Source organism: Macrobrachium nipponense, chromosome 13, assembly GCF_015104395.2.
Source record: "Macrobrachium nipponense isolate FS-2020 chromosome 13, ASM1510439v2, whole genome shotgun sequence".
Lineage (NCBI taxonomy): Eukaryota > Metazoa > Arthropoda > Malacostraca > Decapoda > Palaemonidae > Macrobrachium > Macrobrachium nipponense.
Window position 1 is genome coordinate 79,073,242 of NC_087206.1, and position 14,672 is coordinate 79,087,913.

Here is a 14,672-nt window from a genome sequence, read left to right on the forward strand (position 1 = left end):
ATTCCGACATATTGCACCCAACACCAACAGTATTCGCGACGCAGGAATTGCTGAACCCAGAATTGAACCAAAATTGCCAGCACTCAACATATACATTACTGAACCAGACGAAAGAAAGTTAACATACACAAAACCTCCAACGACAGGAAGAACAACTTCCCAAGTAATTATTCGACAACCTTTGAAAACACGTAGTGGAAAAACACGAATGCTGCTATCCCACTACAATTAAGGCTGGGTTCACGACAGAGTGCAATAGTTTACAGGAGAGAGAGAGAGAGAGAGAGAGAGAGAGAGAGAGAGAGAGAGAGAGAGAGAGAGAGGTTTCCTGGCTATGCGTGAGTCTCCATAAAGAAACTTGTTGAATAGAATACAGATTTCAGGCCCAAGCCCAAGGGCTGGGACCAATGGTGTCACTCAAAGCTGAAAGCGAAATTGTCAGCAAAGTGGTTTGAAAAGTGTAACGGGAGCAATACTTCCCAGCAGCAATATGAAACGATCATTCTTAGGAGAGGGTTGGAGAAAGGAAGATGGACGAGAATATGAACGGAATTGTAGTAAAAGGATGAGGAAAGTTATTCCTTGTTAATTAATCAATCAGTAAGTTGCTAAGCTTAGTAGACCTTATAGTCCACAGGTAAAAACTGCTCAAGAAAATAGTAAAGAAAGTAACGTATAAATATATTATTAGTATAATAATCGTGGAATGACCTGACGCATAATAGGGACCAGTCAAAACCACACAAAAGCAGACAAAAGCTCGCTCTCTCTCTCTCTCTCTCTCTCTCTCTCTCTCTTCTCTCTCTCTCTCTCTCTCTCTCTCTCTATATATATATATATATATATATAAAAAAATATTAATATATATATATATATATATATATTATATAAATGTTATATATATATATAAAATGTATATACATATATATATATATATATATATATATATATATATATATATATATATATATATAGAGAGAGAGAGAGAGAGAGAGAGAGAGAGAGAGAGAGAGAGAGAGAGAGAGAGAGAGAGAGAGCTTGTTAAATGAATAAGAACGCTATGAAACCCTTCTACGACACAATACAGGGGTAAAACTTATGACGCCACCGATGGACATATATTATGGTATACAACTGGTGGGATGTGTTGATGCCAAAACTTCACACCAATCCTTTCAATCGACTAAACAAATTACAGTGAAAACAGAATACAAGGGAGAGAAGTTCAATTAATGGAAGACCATTTATAAACTTGCCATATCAGGGAGTGGGCCAATTAAGAAGAGTTGCAACCTAGAAGTTGTCATTAGTATTATATTTATCAGTGGATGAATGCTATTCATATGATACAAGCCCACCACAGGGGCCAATGAGTTATCAAATTCAAGCTTCCAAAGAATATTATGGGGCTCACTTGGAATAAGTAAGAAAGAAATAAACGGAAAAAAATAATAAAAATACTTAAGGCAGTCATGCGTTTTACAGAACAATAGTGTCTGTTAGTGATGCAAACCCATAAAAATAAAAATAAAAATAAAATAAACACTCTTTCATAAGTTCTGAATGTATATGTGAAAAAAAAAAGTTACAGAAAATGTCTTACATCATTACTACGTTTTTGAAACAGAGGTGAAAGGAAAGGGTCGGTGGAAATTGGACAATGATTTTTCAATTGTGGCAGGCACGTTGGCTATTTTTTTTTTTTTTTTTTTCAAGAGTAAAATTGAGAGGATAACTAAGTGAAGGAAATGACGACCTTCCGCTGGTCGCTTTTGAGACTGAAGTACTACTAGGTAACTTGAACGAATGACGGTATAACTTCGTAGTGAATTGGACTACAATAGAATACATAGAATTTGGGCTAAATGCCAAGTACTGGGGACCTATTAGTCTTTCAAAGCTGAAACGGAAACTGGCAGTAAAAAGGTCTGAAAGGTATAACAGGAGAAAAACATCGCAGTTGCACTACGAAGCAATTGTTCCTTAAGCAATGCCTACGGTGCACCACAAGAGGTTAGCTGATGCCAAAGACACCACGTTAGCTGAACACTGCGACCCGTTGATAATTGCATCGATCACTTCAAATTTGAAAATTAATTCCAGCAAGAGACAAGCTTTGTGTTTTTGGAAAACTTTTTTTCGCCATCAATGACATTCAGCTCAAAGCTTTGTCTATTTGGAGCTTTTGCGCGGCATAAACAATAACTGATAACATCACGAATCGTGACAAACTTCCTGGTGTCAATCACTTTTGATTTCGGGTCAGAGACCAAATATCACTGTGCAGTAAATTAACACGTGTGTGTGTGTGTGTGCGATTGATTGATTGATCATGGAATTTAGGGCATAGCCCAAGCGCTGGGACCTGCAAAGGTAGGTGTGTGTGTGTGTGTGTGTGTGTGTGTGTGTGTGTGTGTGTGTGTGTGTGTGTGTGTGTGTGTGACCTAGAATATTACGTTGTAGGAAGCCCACTAAAATTTCAATTTTTTCTAAATTTTAGCGGGCTTCCTACAATATATATATATATATATATATATATATATATATATATATATATATATATATATAATATATATAAACTTGACAATCGCTTGTTCTGACTCCTGAATCAGATACGTGTTGTTTTTAAGCTTAACAAATTACGATGTTAGTGTGGGGCCACTTGCAGACCCTATAATATGTCCGAACTGAAGAATATTCAAGAAAAAATAAACCTTAAATCTCTTACCAAGAATATGATTTTTTTTTTTTTTAACTTCTGGGATGGAGACATTTTTTGACATCGTTTCATACCTGGCTGCCATCTAACTTTGTGGTTCATTTACTTTTACTGAAAAAAAAAAAAAAAAAAAAAAAAAATTTTTAAGCTCCGTAAGCCTTCACTGGATTACAATGAAGATACTAGGAGCCCTTGACTTCCAAGCAAGGAGACTTCACCATTGAATGCCTCTCAAGGCCAGACAGAGACAGACAGACACTTTCCCAACATTTTGTGATCTTTTAATTCACTTCTCCTGTCTACTGGTATAGAACAATACTGCCTCACTGACAATAAACAACACCTGTTTCCTTATTCAAGAGTTTCCTCATTCCTCTCACGATTACCACCTCATCAGCTGACTCGCACTTGCCAATAATTCTCTAGTGATTTCTTACACTCTTTTATCTTTGGGCAATAAACAGCTGGAAAAGTTCACGTCTGTTTTGGTCTTCGTTGGTGTTCCCAAATCTAAAAGGATTTCTTTTTAAACAGCACTACAAACTTCACTTTTTAATCCGAAACCTTGTTTGAGTCACTAAACACGCAATTACTTTTACGATCTGGTATTGATTTCTAAACAGCTTTACACATTCAACCTTCCTCACTAAGAGAATAATAGACGACGGATTTACTTCAAACCGAATTTACCGAATCTTGACTACATTGGCTAGACCTGTCTTGATATCAAGGGTTTGAGTAACTTAAGAAAAGAAAAATCCCCAAACCTTTTGTTATATACTTCAGGTTCACACAGCAACGAACTTGCATTACTGTCTGGATGGTGGTATTTTTTCTTTCAAAATATTATTATTAACTATAATCGTATTAAACAACAAAATTTCAATTTGTGTGTACTGCGAATACAGAATGAGGGACAGAGAAAAACATCACATCACCACCGTCTTAAACATTCTTTTTTCTTCCTCTCCCGTAGGAGAGTCATTTCAGAGACCCTCATGCGGTGCACTGTAGACACTTGTACTCTACCTTCATTCTTAATCTCTTTCTTCCGTCTTAATAATTTCCACCCTTTCTTAACAATTGTTTCATAGTGCAACTGCTTTGAGGTTTTCCTCCTGTCACACCTTTCACACCTTCTTACTTTCAATTTTCGTTTTAGCGCTGAATGACTTCATAGGTCCCAGCGCTTGGGCCTAAATCCTATATTATGCTTCCCCCTCCCCCGGCTGCAATACACTTGCATTCGACAGACAACCAGAGCCATTGCATCTTCATTTGTTTAGGTCAACAAAGCGACGGGGGTGAGTTCAGTGCACCTTAGCCTGTGACTGCAAGGAGAGAGAGAGAGAGAGAGAGAGAGAGAGAGAGAGAGAGAGAGAGAGAGAGAGAGAGAGAGAGAGAGAGAGAGAGAGGCATGCACCATTGTTATATAGTTACGATAACACGAAGCGAGTAACTGCTGAAAGTATGAACAACAAATCTTGGTACTTTTTCAGAATATAAGTAACAATTGTTATTATTATTATTATTATTATTATTATTATTATTATTATTATTATTCAGAAGAACCCTATTCATACAGAACAAGCCCCCAGGGGTCAATGACTTGCAATTCAAGTTTCCACAGAATATTATGGTGTCCAATAGGAAGCAGGGAGTGGAGGTAAAGGATAAATATATGAAAATGTAGTAAAATAAAGGAGAATAGCATTACAGTAAAGCACTGCATCTCGCTTGAACTTCTGAAGGAGTTCCAAATGCACGACATCCTCTGGGGAAGGGAGCTCCACAGTCCAACAGTATGAGGAATCTGAATCTTAGGGAGGGAAATCAGATACCTTATCAGCTGAGAAGGGAACAAATTTCAATGACTCGCACCTGAGACGCAGCTGGTTGCCTAGTGGCTAGTTTATAAGGGACTCTATAAACATGATTCACATCAACCAAGCATTTCATGTCTAGGCCCGTCCCTTACGACGCTCCTGATTGGCTGTTGATTAAGCCAATCACAGGGCTGGAAACTCTCAGTCTCTCGAGAGAGTTCACATGGGCAGGATGCGAGTTCCACCTCTCCTGAGGTGTATACGTTTGAACTTTCGAGAGAGACTGGGAGTTTCCAGCCCTGCGATTGGCTTATCAACAGCCAATCCGGAGCGTCGTAAGGGACAGGCCTAGACATTAAATGCACGGTTGATGTGAATCTACTATAGGTGTTTTGGTGGGTAAATTTCTTAATAAAAGTTGTACTATCGTCAACCTTGAGAGCCAGCTGCACTGAGTGCTCCCAGTGCAGAGGCAAATTATTTACTTTCACATGACGAAATTGCATCCAGTACATGAAGTTTATCCCTACACAATTTATACGCAAAATATTTTATTAATATATCTCAAGGAAAATCGATAGCATAGATAACTTTCAAGACCTTACAGTACTGCGGCCGTGTCAATATTTATCTATTATTATATATAATCTATATTATTATATATCAGCGAGCAGAGAAAAGAAACACAAATACCATTATAGAAATATATTTTCTACATCACCAACAGAATTAATTAAACATAAAATTACATCACCAACAGAATTAATTAAACATAAAATTACCAACTCCAAACTTGTTCAAAATTCTTGTTCATTATATATATAACATTTAGACAATTTGTCGTGTGAAATTGATGTCAATTTTTTAACAATGAAGATTATAGTTTATTTCCATTCACACGGAATTTTTAAGTATCGACTTGTCAGCTTGATGATCCAGAATTGACGACTTACATTTCTAAACAAATGAAGTGGCAAAACTACACATTTTGAATTAAATTGAACATAGAATTTAAGCCAAACTCCAAGCACTGGAACCTATGAGGTCATTCAGCGCTGATACGAAAGTTGACAGTAAAAGGCTTGAAAGGCGTACAGGAGGAAAACATCGCAGTTGCACTATGATTCAATTGTTATGAGAGGGTAGAAAACAGGATGGAAGAAAGAGAATATGAAGGGAGGTACAGTAAAAGGAACGAAAAGGGTTGCAGCTAGGGCCGCAGGCACGCTGCAAAGAACGTTAAGTAATGCCTACAGTGCACTGCAAAAGGGGCACTGACGGCACTACCCCCGACGGGGTCCCTTAGACATTTTCCCTCATCAAAACTTTCAGTATCCTAAACCTCCGGTCTTGTCTGTGATCACAATATTATTCCCTGTGAAAAGTGACAGTAAACGTCAAGATATACTATAACTGATAAACTTTCCTCCATAATTGATCGATTTTCTTTTTAGATTACGAAGTAGATTTTTCCTTTGGATTTCGCTCTCTCTCTCTTCCCTCTTATCTTACTATCGCTTTTCTCTAATCTCAAAAGGCTTCTTTACTAGAGTGCTGGAGAAGTAGTACTTTTCGTTAGAATCTCGTACAATGTCTGCAAGAATCATTTGTTAACCAACTCATCCAACTTCTAAGAGCTTTTCAACTGATGAAATATTAAAGACTCAAGTGTTCTTTTGAAGGCCGACAACACCCCCAAAACATCTCTGAACTACAAGGGTTTCTCAAGAAAGAATTCCCCAATCGGTAGCTATGTTTCAGCAAACACATCATGGTCACGGGTCACTGATAATTGTTGCTTGTTTGTATGGTGTTTTTACGTTGCATGGAACCAGTGGTTATTCAGCAACGGGACCAACGGCTTTACTTGACTTCCGAACCACGTCGAAAGTGAACTTCTATCACCTGAAATGCACATCTCTCACCCCTCCTCAGTGGAATGCTCGAGAATCGAACTCGCGGCCACCAAGGTGGCAGGCCAAGACCATACTGATCCCTCCACTGAGGCGCTAAATCAAGGACCAAATTGTATACAGAATCTACACCAGTCATTTCACCTTTTGCCTTTGTTCTTTATACAAATAATACAACAATGGCTACATGTAAAAGCCCTGATAACCCTGGCATCCACAACAAACACATGACCCTTCCTATGAGTCAGTCTATGCACTATGCTTTACTTTTGTAAGAATTTCCACCAAAACCCCTTCAGCTGTGTAGTATTCGCAATGACAAGGTAAGTTAGTGTGACAGGTGTACAAATGGAAAGGAAAATCCATTTTTACAAACTTGGGAAAGTAACAATCAATTAAGTGTAGACACTGGTAGGGATATCAGAAGAATGAAATGTTGCTCTCTCATGTGGTTTCCTTAGTCACAAAAAGATATACAATGTAAAAAGGAAAGCAGAAATGGAGGTTGATGGGGCGAAGGGGGGGGGGGGGGGGGGTGATACAAGCAGATGAACCAACGTTAACAACATGATCAGTAGAACATTTGTTCTAACTGAAATGAGGGAGATGACGCGACTGAATATCAGTATAAAAAAGAGATTTATGGTGGCTAATAAAGAACAAGAGGAAAAGCAAACGATGTTGTCAAGTAGCACTGGTAGGTATTTCACCAAAACAATGGTAGAGGGACTTTATAGTGCTTAGAAGGTCAAATGCGCAAAGAGTGAAGATAGACAAGAGAACAATGCTGTGACGGAGGCAAAAAAATTTATGTAACATTGCTGTTATTAATATTTAAACAATGAACCCTATTGATAGGGAGCAAGCCCACCGAAGGGGCCACTGACTTGAAATTATATACTGGAATGGGAAGCTCCTGCTGAGATGGCAGTGAAGTACAAGAATATGAGTAATAACTAACCGGAAGACATGCAGAGGAAAATAAGTCTCATTAATACAAGAGGTAAATCCAAGATAAATACAGAGGCCTAAAATTCTCTCTATGCAACAAAAACAGGTTCAATAAAAAAAAATTCATGGATGGAGAACAACGGAAAGATTACAGATGAGGACGTTTCTGCTAAGTAGGTTGACGAAGTTGGAAAACTATCTCGCACAGAAAGGGGGAATCTTTGGAGTGGCATTCTTGACTTATAGTAGATTCACATCAACCGTGCATTTGATGTCCAGGCCAGTCCCTTACGACGCTCCTGATTGGCTGTTGATAAGCAAATCACAGGGCTGGAAACTCTCTCTTGAGAGAGTTCACATAGGTAGGATGCAAGTTCCACCGCTCCTGAGGGATACTTTCGAAAGATGCATCCCTGAAGAGAGGTGGAACGTAGATCCTACCCATGTGAACTCTCGAGAAAGACTGAGAGTTTCCAGCCCTGTGATTCGCTTATCATCAACAGCCAATCAGGAGCGTCGTAAGGGACTGGGCTAGACATCACCATCTTTCAACTTATATTTGAGTTCCGATTTTGTACGAGAATGAATATGTAACCGTTTGTTTGACCAGAATGAATTGAACCTCCGTACTCCAAGGCATTCCCACTGTAGTAATTACAAAGTCATTTAAGTCTATTTCTCATATATTACAAAAGGTTTCTACCTATATCTCAAGTGTACAGTGGACGATTCTCCTACCTATATCTCAAGTGTACAGTACACGATTCTTCATCCCTATAGTCTCAGTGTACAGTACGATTCTTCTCCCTCTATCTAGGTGTACAGTTACAGTCCACGATTCTTCTCCCTATATCTCGTGTACCAGTACACGATTCTTCTCCCTCTAATCCTCTCTGGTGTACAGTCACGATTCTTCTCCCTATATCTCAGTGTAACAGTACACGGATTTTTTTCTTCTCCCTCTATCTCAGGTGTACAGTACAACATTCTTCCTCCCTCTATCTCAGGTGTAGCAGGTACAACGATTCTTCTCCCTCTATCCTCAGGTGTCAAAATTTGCACGATTCTCCCTCCCTCTATCTCAAGTGTACAGTACACATTCCTTCTCCCTCTATGCTCCGGTGTAAAATGCACGATTCTCCTCCCTCTATCTCAAGTGTACAGTGCACGATTCTTCTCCCTCTATCTTAGGTGTACAGTACACGATTCTTCTCCCTATATCTCAGTGTACTGTACACGATTCTTCTCCCTCTATCTCTGGTGTACAGTGCACGATTCTTCTCCCTATAGTCCTCAGCAGTGTACGTACCATGAATTCTTCTCCCTCTATCTCAGGTGTAAACAGTTTACACGAATTCTCCCTCACCTCCTATCCTCAGTGTAACACAGTGTAAGACAGTTCAACGATTCTTCTCCTCTATCTCAGTGTAACAGTGCGTGATTTCTTCTCCTATATCTGTGTACATTAACACGATTCTTCCCTCCCCTCGATCCTCCAGGTGTAAAATGCAAGATTTCTCCTCCCTCTATCTCAAGTGTACAGTTGCACGATTCCTTCCTCCCTCTTATCGCAGTGTACAGTAACACGATTCTTTCTCCCTCTATCGCAGTGTACAGTACACGATTCTTCTCCCCTACTCAGGTGTAAATTGCCGATTCTCCCTCCCTCTATCTTCAGGTGTAGCAGTACCGATTCTTCTCCCTCTATCTTTCAGGTGTACAGTTACACATTCTTCCCTCCTCTATCTCAAGTGTACTTACACTATTCTTCTCCCTCTATCTCAAGTGCTACAGTGCACGTTCTCCTCCCTCTATCTCAGTTTACAGTACAACGATTCTTCTCCCTCTATCTCAGTGTAAGTACAAAACGATGTCTCCTCCCTCTATCTCAAGTGAACAGTTGCACGATTCTTCTTCCACTCATCTAAGGTGTACATTACACGATTCCTCCTCCCTTCTATCTCAGTGTAGCAGTCAACGATTCTTCTCCCTCTATCTCAGGTGTAAAGTACACGATTCTTCTCTCCGCTTCTCAAGTGTAACAGGACACATTCTTCTCCCTCTATCTCGGTGTACAGTACACGATTCTCCTTCCCATCTATCTCAAGTGTACAGTGCCACGATTCTCCTCCCTCTATCTCAGTGGTAAAGTACACGATTCTTCTCCCTCTATCTCAGTGTTAAAGTACACGGATCTCTCCTCCCTCTATCTCAGTGTACAGTACAACGATTCTTCTCCCTCTATGCGTCAGGTGTACTGTACACGATTCTTCTCCCTCTATCTCTGGTGTACAGTGCACGATTCTTCTCCCTATATCTCAGCAGTGTACAGTACACGATTCTTCTCCCTCTACCCCCTCTCAGGTGTACAGTACAACGATTCTCCTCCCTCTATCTCAGTGTACACAGTGTACAGTTCACGATTCTTCTCCCTCTATCTCAGGTGTACAGTGCGTGATTCTTCTCCCTATATCTGTGTACAGTACACGATTCTTCTCCCTCGATCTCAGGTGTAAATGCAGATTCTCCCTCTATCTCAAGTGTACAGTGCACGATTCTTCTCCCTCTATCTCAGTGTACAGTACACGATTCTCCTCCCTCTATCTCAGTGTACAGTACACGATTCTTCTCCCTCTATCTCAGGTGTAAAATGCACGATTCTCCTCCCTCTATCTCAAGTGTACAGTACACGATTCTTCTCCCTCTATCTCAGGTGTACAGTACACGATTCTTCTCCCTCTATCTCAAGTGTACAGTACACGATTCTTCTCCCTCTATCTCAAGTGTACAGTGCACGATTCTCCTCCCTCTATCTCAGTGTACAGTACACGATTCTTCTCCCTCTATCTCAGGTGTACAGTACACGATTCTCCTCCCTATATCTCAAGTGTACAGTACACGATTCTTCTCCCTCTATCTCAGGTGTACAGTACACGATTCTCCTCCCTCTATCTCAAGTGTACAGTACACGATTCTTCTCCCTCTATCTCAGGTGTAAAGTACACGATTCTTCTCCCTCTATCTCAAGTGTACAGTACACGATTCTTCTCCCTCTATCTCAGGTGTACAGTACACGATTCTCCTCCCTCTATCTCAAGTGTACAGTACACGATTCTCCTCCCTATATCTCAGTGTACAGTACACGATTCTTCTCCCTCTATCTCAGGTGTACAGTACACGATTCTCCTCCCTATATCTCAAGTGTACAGTACACGATTCTTCTCTCTCTATCTCAGGTGTACAGTACACGATTCTCCTCCCTATATCTCAAGTGTACAGTACACGATTCTTCTCCCTCTATCTCAAGTGTACAGTACACGATTCTTCTCCCTCTATCTCAAGTGTACAGTACACGATTCTTCTCCCTCTATCTCAAGTGTACAGTACACGATTCTTCTCCCTCTATCTCAAGTGTACAGTACACGATTCTTCTCCCTCTATCTCAGGTGTAGAGTACACGATTCTTCTCCCTCTATCTCAGATGTACAGTACATGATTCTTCTCCCTCTATCTCAGATGTACAGTACATGATTCTTCTCCCTCTATCTCAGTGTACAGTACACGATTCTTCTCCCTCTATCTCAGATGTACAGTACACGATTCTTCTCCGTATATCTCAGGTGTACACTACAAGATTCTTCTCCCTCTATCTCAGTGTACAATACACGATTCTTCTCCCTCTATCTCAGATGTACAGTACACGATTCTTCTCCCTCTATCTCAGTGTACAGTACACGATTCTTCTCCGAACATTTCAAGTGTACAGTACACGATTCTTCTCCCTCTATCTCAGGTGTACAGACACGATCTTCTCCCTCATCTAGATGTCAGTACACATTCTTCTCCCTCTATCTCAGAATGTACAGTACCGATTCTTCCTCCCTCTATCTCAGTGTACAGTACACGATTCTCCTCCCGGAACTCTATCTCAGGTGTTACAGTACACGATTCTTCTCCCTATCTCATCTCAGTGTATGTTACAAGTACACGATACGATTATTCTCCCTCTCGCTCTATCTCAGATGTACAGTACCCGACGATTCTTCTCCCTCTATCTCGGTACAGTACACGTACGTACACAGATTCTTCTCACTCTATCTCAGGTGTACAGTCACGATTCTTCTCCCTCTATCTCAGTACAGTGCACCCGAATTCTTCTCCCTATATTCTCAGTGTAAATCACGATTCTTCTCCCTCCTCTATCTCGGTGTATACCACGATCTTCCCTACATCTCAGGTGTACAGTGGCACGATTCTTCCCCCCTATCTCAGGAGTTAAGTGCGATTTCTCTCCCCTATATCTCAGTGTAAAGTACACGATCTTCTCCTCTATCTCAGTGTAAAGTCCAAAAACGATTCTTCTCCCCATCGCAGGTGTACAGTACACGTTCTTCTCCCTCTATCTCAGGAGTACATCTTGCACGGTTGTCTTCTTCCCCTATATCTCAGTGTAAAGTACACGATCTCTCCCCTCTATCTCAGGTGTAAAGTACACGATTCTTCTCCCTATACTCAGTGTAAGTCAACGATTCTCCCTCCCTCTATCTCAGGGTTAAACAGTGCACTATTCTTCTCCCTTACTCAGTGTAGTACACGATTCTCTCTTCTTCTTATCTCGGTGTAAAAGTACACGATTCTTCTCCCTACATCTCAGTGTACAGTACACGATTCTTCTCCCTCTATCTCAGGTGTACAGGACACGATTCTTCTCCCTCGATCTCATGTGTACAGTGCACGATTCTTCTCCCTATATCTCAAGTGTACAGTATACGCTTCTTCTCCCTATATCTCAGGTACAAGAAACACGATTCTTCTCCCTCTATCTCAGGTGACAGTACACGATTCTTTTCTCCCTTATCCAGGGTACATTACACTATTCTTCTCCCTCTATTCTCAGTTGTACAGTACACGATTCTTTTAAACCTTATCCCTCATTGTTACGTACGGGTCTCCTCCCCTATATTCAGTGTAGAGTACATGATTCTTCTAACTATATCTCAGTGTACAGTACACGATTCCTCTCCCTCTGTCTCAGTGTACAGTACACGATTCTTCTCCTCTATCTCGTGTACAGTACATGATTCTTCTCCCTCTATCTCAGATGTACAATACACGATTTCTTTCTCCCTCTATCTCAATGTACAGTACACGATCTTCTCCCTCTATCTTCAATGTACAGTACACGATTCTTCTCCCTCTATCTCAGGTGTACAGTACACGATTCTCATCCCTACATCTCAAGTGTACAGTACACGATTCTCCTCCCTATATCTCAGATTCTCCTCCCTATATCTCAAGTGTACAGTACATGATTCTCCTCCCTATATCTCAGTGTGCAGTATACGATTTTCCTCCCTATATCTCAAGTGTACAGTACACGATTCTCCTCCCTATATCTCAGGAGTACAGTACACGATTCTTCTAACTATATCTCCAATTGTACAGTACACGATTCTTCTAAACTATATCTCAGTGTACAGTACACGATTCTTCTAACTATATCTCATTGTACAGTACAAATTCTCTAATAATATCTCATGTGTATCCAGTTACACGATTCTTCCTCCCTCCTCCTCAGGTGTACAGTACAACGATTTTCTTCCCTCCCTCTCTTCAGGTGTACAGCACACGAATTCTTTCTCCCTATATTCACAGGTTTGTACAGTACACGATTCCTCCTCCCTCAATCTCAAGTTGTACAGTAACAACGATTTTTCCTGCTTCTATCTCAAGTGTACAGTAACAGCGGCTTTCTTCCTCCCTCTATCTCCAAGTTGTACACTTACACGAGTTCGTTCTCCTACATCTCGAGGGTGTAACCGTTGCCACAATTCTTCTCCCTCTATCTCAATGTACAGTACACGGGTTCTTCCTCCTTCTATCTCAGATGTACAGTACACGGATTTCTTCCCCTCCCTCTATCTCAGTGTACAGGTACACGATTCTTCTCCCTCTATCTCAGGTGTACAGTACGAAACCGATTTTTTTTTTTTTTTTTTCTTATCCCTTCTATTCTCAAGTGTACAGTACATGATTCTTAGTCCCCCTATCTCAGATGTACAGTACACGATTCTTCTCTCCAATCTATCTCAGTGTACCAGTACAGCAATTCTTCTCCCTCTATCTCAGGTGTACAGTACACGAATTTCTTTCTCCATATATCTCATGGTGTAACAGTACACGATTTTCTTATCCCTCTTATCTCAAGTGTAACCAGCTAGCACGATTCTTATACCACTCCTCTATCTCAACGTTGTACAGTACCACGATTCTTCTCCCTCTATCTCATGATTGTTGCAGTACATGATTCATTCCTCCCTAATACCTCAGGTGTACCGTACAACGATTTCTTTCTCCCCTCTACCCTCAGGTGTAAAGTTTTCACGATTTCTTTCTACTATATCTCTAAGGTGTACAGATAACACGATTTTTTTGTTTCTCCCCTCTATCTCAGGTGTAACAGTAACCACGATTACGTTCTCCCTGATATCATCAGTGTACCAGTAACAACGCTTCTTCTCCGCCTCTATCTTTCAGGTGTACAGTACACCAAATTCTTCTCCCTCCTATCTCAGTGTACACAGTGTACAGTTCATCGATTCTTCTCCCGCTCTATCTCAAGTTGTGAACAGTGCGGTGATTCTTCTCCCATATAATCTGTGCTTACAGAGTACACGAATTTCTTCTGCCCTCGATCATCGTGGTGTACAGTGACCGATTCTTTCTCCCTCCTATCTCAGGTGTAGCAGTGAACGATTCTTTCCCTCCTATATCGTCAGGTTGACAGTAAACGATTTCTTCTCCCCTACTATCTCAGGTTGTAAAGTACCCACGAATTTTCCTTCTCCCTACATCCTCAATGTAAACCGTACACGGTTCTTTTCTCCCTCTATCTCAGGTCCCGGGTACAGTTGACATGATTTCTTCTAAACTAATATGCTCAGGTGTACAGTACGCGATTCTTCTCCCTATATCTCAGGTGTACAGTACACGATTCTTCTCCCTATATCTCAGGTGTACAGTACACGATTCTTCTAACTATTTCTCAGTGTACAGTACACGATTCTCCTCCCTATATCTCAGTGTACAGTACAGATTTTCTTCTCGCCTCTATCAGGTGTACAGTACAACGATTCTTTTACCTATATCAGTGTACAGTACACGATTCTCCTCCCTCTATCTTAGGTGTACAGTACACGATTCTCCTCCCTATATCTCAGTGTACAGTACACGATTCTTCTCCCTCTATCTCAGTGTACAGTA

The 14,672-nt window shown here is 40.7% G+C and overlaps 1 protein-coding gene across 4 annotated transcripts in view; it reads right to left on the reverse strand.

Annotated features, from left to right (window-relative positions):
• LOC135225881 (nipped-B-like protein B) overlaps positions 1-14,672 on the reverse strand; it is a 217,143-nt gene that overhangs the window by 162,152 nt on the left and 40,319 nt on the right. The gene's annotated exons all lie outside the window — the stretch shown is intronic.